Here is a 6,663-nt window from a genome sequence, read left to right on the forward strand (position 1 = left end):
AGATGCACTACCAGACCTTTGAGGGTGAGGCTAAGGAACTTTCTGGAGCTTGTCTCTGTTGGAAAGTGGGGTGGATGTTCATTTGATTAATAAAATGAGATGACAATGTGCAAATGTTCCCAGGAGCATAAATACACACACACACACACACACACACACACACACACACACACACACACACACACACACACACACACACACACACACACAGTATTATTACCTGGGACCTAAGAGGAAAGACAGCCTGGAAAGTTTTGTACAGACTTTTGGTTAAGGAGCTTTAAGGCTAGAGATGCTAAGTGTTCCATTTTACGGCTGTTTCCTCTTTTCACACGGTGCTGTAATTCACTTCTGATATTGCTAAAGCTTCCATAAAAGTCGGTGTATTAGTTGAGGTAAAGGTTAAGCTGCTGTAACAAAGAACCCCCGGATACAGAGGATTAAAGAAGACGGAAGTTTTATCTCTTATTCATGAAATAGTCCTGAGGTGAGCAGCACAGGAATGTGTGCTTTGGCCTACATCTTCCTTCAGGGACTCTATCTCTCCACACAGCCTCTCCCTTGCATGGCTCAACTACCTCCGGCTCAACTACCCCTGTGACTATGTATAAAAGCAAGGAGAAAAAGGACAGAACACATATATCTTCACTGAAGCCAGAGGAGCAGCAATGAATCCCATCATTTTTCCTTGCATGCTATTGGTCATAACTTAGTCACGTGGGTCAACTTTGCCCACTCCCCAACCCAAGGGAGTATGGGAAATGTAGTCCCCAGCACAACAGCCATGTGTGCACCCAGCACTATGAAAGAGAGAAAAATGGCTGTAACTCTCAGAGTCTCAGACCCGATCTGATGTATCAGACTCACTTGGATTACTTTTTCAATCAGTCTCACAACTCTACCTCCGCTCCAATCCATCTAAGTCAACAGTGATGATGAAACGTGTTATTCTCTGCCCAGAACAGCTCAGGGGCCTACCATGTGCCCCCAGAAAAGAAAAAAAAAGCCCAAGTCATTGGAATACTTCCAATGCTGCTACTTCCCAGCTCCCACTCAACCCTAAGCTAACCTTGCCTTCTACTTCTCTCCTCCTCCCAGCCCACACCCTCCAGTCCTGTCAGGCACACCCAGAAAGCCTCTGAACCGGGAATGGGCATTCAGAGCTATCCCCTGGTTTTGAGAAGGGAAGACTGAGATGTTCATGCCCCTACAGTGACCAGTCCCAACACAAGCTAGCTTGGAGAGGAAAGGTGACCTTAGATTTGACAGCTTTTCTGCAGCTGCAGCAGCTGAGGAAATGTTACCCTTCATTCTGGAAGGGAGGTCTTGTCTATCTATTACTTCCCATCAACCATGCCTGTCATTTTATAGATGAGAATGAGAGAGGAGAGCTGGAATCACAGCTCAGAGGGACAAAGAAAGATCCAGCAAGAGATCATGAGAAAAAGGATCAGCCTCGTGTGGTGGTTAACATGCGGAACTCAAATACAAGAATAGGAAGAGCCGGCTTCATTTTAGGGATGTGAATAAGGTTGAGGTTCAGGGGATTTGGGGCTGGGAGACCGGATGCTGCACCGGGAGAAATGGAGACTTTCCAGTCTCTGTTAGGTTTTTTAAAAGAGGTAACCGAGTAAAAACTGCACTAGCACGCACGTGGTATTCAGGTAAGGGGTAGGTTTATTCAGTAGACCTGCTGGGACCAGGCAAGGTTGGCACTCCACGTGGCTGGGAAAGGCCTGGCAATGAGAGAGAGCTGGGAAAGAGAGGAAAGAGCTAGAAAAGAGCAGAGAGAGGGGTAAGAACAGTAGCACTCACGTGGTATTTGGGTAAGGGGTAGGTTTATTCAGTAGACCTGCTGGGACCAGGCAAGGTTGGCACTCCACGTGGCTGGGAAAGAGAGAGGAAAGAGCTAGAGCAGAGAGAGAGAGCAGACAGAGCTAGAAAAGAAGAGCAAGAGCAAGAGCTAGAAACGAACAGAGAGAGAAAGAGAGAGAGTCTGGGCAAGAGAGGAAAGAGCTAGAAAAGAGCAGAGAGAGCTAGAAAAGAAGAGCAAGAGCTAGAAAAGAACAGAGCGAGAAAAAGAGAGAGTCTGGGCCTGGGCTAGGCCTTATGTAGGGTATGGGCGGGGAAAGGTGTGGCCACATCAAATTCAGATGTGACCTCAGCGGATGCAGATGTGACCTCTTCCAGGTGTTCCAGTTGCCTAGGTAACGCAGGTACTGGGTGGAGACTTTGCTGCGAGGAGGGTGGAGTCTGCTTGCCATCCAGGAGCAGACCTTACATTCCAGCCTTTTAATAATCATGAAATAGGGCGCGGATTCTCTCTGGCTACTTCCTGCTGACAAGGGGCGTCGACAATAGGGGTAAGAGGCTGGAATTTGGTCCCCTCCCTGAGAAGGCAGTGAGCAGCAGCTGTCCCTTGGTGTATTGAGTCCTTAGATGAAATCTGGAGAAGTCTCATGAGCATTGAGGGGCTGGAAAAAAAAAATACTAGACAGCAAATAAATGGCAAGAGGAAGGACTTGGGGCTGAAAATGGTGGTAGAAATGTCCCTAGATACTTCTGACATCTGGCGACTAGGTAGAGAAGTCAGGGGACAAAGGCAAGAATATAAATTCCTGTTCCATTAATAGGTAGACAGGTATAGACATTGGCTGGGTAGGCTTCTTACTTCCACTGACCTCCCGGCTCTGGTTAATTTTGAAAGGGCAGGCACAAAGTAGCTGATGTGACATTATCTCTTACTCTTCTCCATGTTCCCTTGTTCCCCAGACTGGCTGAGTCTAGGTGCTCGTTGCTGGGATGGCTTGTCCCAGTTGGTATTCAAGATTTGAACTCAAGGCCTGGGCACTGTCCCTGAGCACTTCCGCTCAAGGCTAGCACTGAACCACTTTGAGTTACAGTACCACTAATATTCAAGGAGGTTTGAACTCAAGGCCTGGGCACTGTCCCTGAGCACTTCTGCTCAAGGCTAGTGCTCTACCACATTGAGTTATAATAGCACTTCCAGTATTTGGCTGGTTAGAGATAAGAGTCTTGAGCTATGCTTCCAGCCTGGCTCTTTGCAGGTTAGTTGGGAGATGGAGTCTTAGGGATTTTTCAGCCTGGGCTGGCTTTGAACCGAAATCTTTGCCACAAAAGCCCTTTATTATTTCCAATTAAAGCAACAAGGAGATCAAGAAGAATAAGTAGAGCTTACCTGGTTCTTATCAAGAATTGACCAACAAATATTCTGCAATGACAAAACTCATTAGATGTGATGAGAATTTTAGCATAGGTATGCCCAGTATTTTAGAACCACGTAGTCAGTAGTAGAATACACAACACAAAACACAAAAGGCAAAACTCAAAACCTAAAATTTTGACAACAATGTTTAGCTATCTTTGCTAACAAAGCACATCAGATGGTTGGGCCTCAGTTACCAAGGCCTGTGAAAAGAGCAACTTGTTAGCAAGGCACCTTAGAATAGATGGAGTAGTAAACTTAGTGGAAGGTTAAGGGTCACATGAGGCCAAACCCTTAACCCACCACGTGGCCAAGATGGCAAATTCAAGATGGCGAATTTCTGAAAAAATGCAAAGAAAGCCTGAACAAATAGATCAAGCCTACATTGGCGAGCCTTTGAGAGGGAACCTAGAGGGCGGTCCCTGGGACCCAGCCTGCGTCGCACTCTTCAAGGCACAAGCCAAAATGTAGAAAAGAGAAAGGGAGAGATAGGGAAAGTTGGACATGAATGGCAGAGAGAGAGCAAAGAGAGCCCGAAAGTAAACAGACTTCTGATCATTTACCATTGCAGTAGCAAAAACTGTACTTCTGAGAATGGCATAAAAATGAGGCTCTCTGGCTTTCCAGGGAGCGCAAGAGACATTTCAAAGGGGTTTCACGGCTCAGGCGTGATTCGTAGCACCCCATTAAATGAGTAGAGTCAGTCTGGTGAGTGAAGGAGAGCTGACCAGGCAGAAGCGGCGTCCCGACTTCCCCCAGAGCCCTCTAGAGAGAAATGGCCAAGCCCCCAAAGCCAAGCGTCCTCGGCTGCAGAGGTGACCGGCCTTTCAGCTAAAGGCCGTAGGAGCTCTCTGGCGTGGCGCCACGTCTGGACAGAGACTGAGTGACAGAGAGCCGTAGAGTAGTTTCACTCACCAGAGTAGAGAAGTGGTGTGGACGTGGATGTGAAGGCAGCAATGGTATAGATGCACTGATTCCGCCGCAGACAGACTGGTTCGCAAAAGGCCGTCAGAACTGCTGGTATTCCTCAGAGCAAAAAGGGAAGAACAAAAAAAGAAAAAAGAGGAAAAAAACAGAGAAATCCCAGCTATCCTGACTTTCAGCCTTTATCCGAGTCACGGCACCATTTATGTTAGGTTTTTAAAAAGAGGTAACCGAGTAAAAACTGCACCAGCACGCACGTGGTATTCAGGTAAGGGGTAGGTTTATTCAGTAGACCTGCTGGGACCAGGCAAGGTTGGCACTCCACGTGGCTGGGAAAGGCCTGGGAAGGAGAGAGCTGGGAAAGAGAGGAAAGAGCTAGAAAAGAGCAGAGAGAGGGGTAAGAACAGTAGCACTCACGTGGTATTCGGGTAAGGGGTAGGTTTATCCAGTAGACCTGCTGGGACCAGGCAAGGTTGGCACTCCACGTGGCTGGGAAAGAGAGAGGAAAGAGCTAGAGCAGAGAGAGAGAGCAGAGAGAGCTAGAAAAGAAGAGCAAGAGCAAGAGCTAGAAACGAACAGAGAGAGAAAGAGAGAGAGTCTGGGCAAGAGAGGAAAGAGCTAGAAAAGAGCAGAGAGAGCTAGAAAAGAAGAGCAAGAGCTAGAAAAGAACAGAGCGAGAAAAAGAGAGCGTCTGGGCCTGGGCTAGGCCTTATCTAGGGTATGGGCGGGGAAAGGTGTGGCCACATCAAATTCAGATGTGACCTCAGCGGATGCAGATGTGACCTCTTCCAGGTGTCCCAGTTGCCTAGGTAACGCAGGTACTGGGTGGAGACTTTGCTGCGAGGAGGGTGGAGTCTGCTAGCCATCCAGAAGCCGACCTTACAGTCTCTACATCTCAAAACCTGGCTTTCACCGTTTTCTCCAGAGGAGAAACCCAATGAACAGCACGCCATTTCTGTGCATCCCGGCTTGTCCCCCAGCGTCCTCACCTCACGAACTGTGTCACAGTATTGATCAGATGATTAAAGTTTTGTACTCAGCTGACTCGGTCCTGTTAGTGGGGTTCCGCTTCCAACACATTGACGGCATGTGTGTGATTTCTTTAGGACCCCAGAGGCAGGAGAGAACCAAGAAGGTAGAAAGGGGTCATGGTCTGACCACTTCGTGCCCTGCAGGAGAGGGGTTCTCGGGTTTCATCAGAAAGATGTGGCACTGGGGCCTCCAAAAACGGAGCCTCACCGGGCGCCAGCGACTCACGGTCTGTCATCTTAGCTACTCAGGAGGCTAAGATCTGAGGATTGCAGTTCGAAGCCAGCCTGCGCAGAAAAGTCCATGAGACTCTTATCTCCAGTTAACCACTCAAATACCAGAAGTGGGGCTGTGGCTCAAAGTGGTAGAGAGCTAGCCTTGAGCAAAAGAGCTCAGGACAGTGCCCAGACCCTGAGTTCAAGCCCCACAACCACCACCATCAACAACAACAACAAAATGGAGCCTCTATGCAGGTAACTTTGGGTAAGGCGTTTCCTTCTCTGGGGCTTTGTGGATTCTGGGAGGGTGTGTGTTTGGGGTGGGGGGGACAGTGAGTAAGGGGAGGGCTGTGTGCTCTCCATGACTGTTAAAGATTCTTCTTCCCCTTATGGCAGGATGATGGGTTGCTAAGAGCTGTACGTGACTGACCCCATTTCAAACTCCTAAAACTCTAAGGAGACCGTTATCACAACCATGTAACCTCTGACCATACCGAGGCTCCGAGAGGATAAACGATCCACTTGTTACACATGAGAGAACTCGAAGGGTTGAGTTCATCTGAACAGCAGCGGCGCCTACCGTCTCTTTCTGTTTCCGGCTTCTTACATGGTGGAGGGAGGGGGGGCGGGGTCACTGAGGCTTGAACTCTAGGCCTGGCACCGTCCCTGAGCTTTATCTCTCCAGGCTGGGTGCTCTACTACTTGAGCCACAGCTCCACTTCTGGCTTTTTTTTTTTTTTTTTTGGTGGTTAATTGGAGATAAGAGTCTCACAGACGTTCCTGCTTGGGCTTGGCTTCAAACCATGATCCTCAAGATCTCAGCCTTCCTGAGTGGCTAGAATTACAGGCGTGACCTGCCTCCACAATTAAGAGCATGGTTTCAGGGCCCTGAGTTCCAATCCTCTACCCCTCCCTCACACAGCACTCCTAACCACCTCTGGTCTTTTCAGTACCCCTGTACTTATACGGGGATTGCTCCTGGAGTTTTTATTTAGGGATCGTGTTCAGATTGTGTCTATCTGTCTGTCTGTCTCGACCTGTTTTATCTCTCAACTATCTCCCTCTCTTCTGATTCATCTATTCTCTATCCATCTTCCTACCTATCTCTCCGTTGACCTACATGTCTACCCAGTAGATGATCTGCATCCATGTGTATCTTTGAATCTGAGAACCATCCTTCAAATGACAGGGCTGTCCTCTTTCTGGGAAGCAGGTGGAGACTGGCATGAAGAGGGGGTGTAGCGTCTCCCCGCTCACCTTCACTGA

Source organism: Dipodomys spectabilis, unplaced genomic scaffold (assembly GCF_019054845.1).
Source record: "Dipodomys spectabilis isolate Male_0828 unplaced genomic scaffold, ASM1905484v1 ptg000499l, whole genome shotgun sequence".
NCBI classification, from domain to species: domain Eukaryota; kingdom Metazoa; phylum Chordata; class Mammalia; order Rodentia; family Heteromyidae; genus Dipodomys; species Dipodomys spectabilis.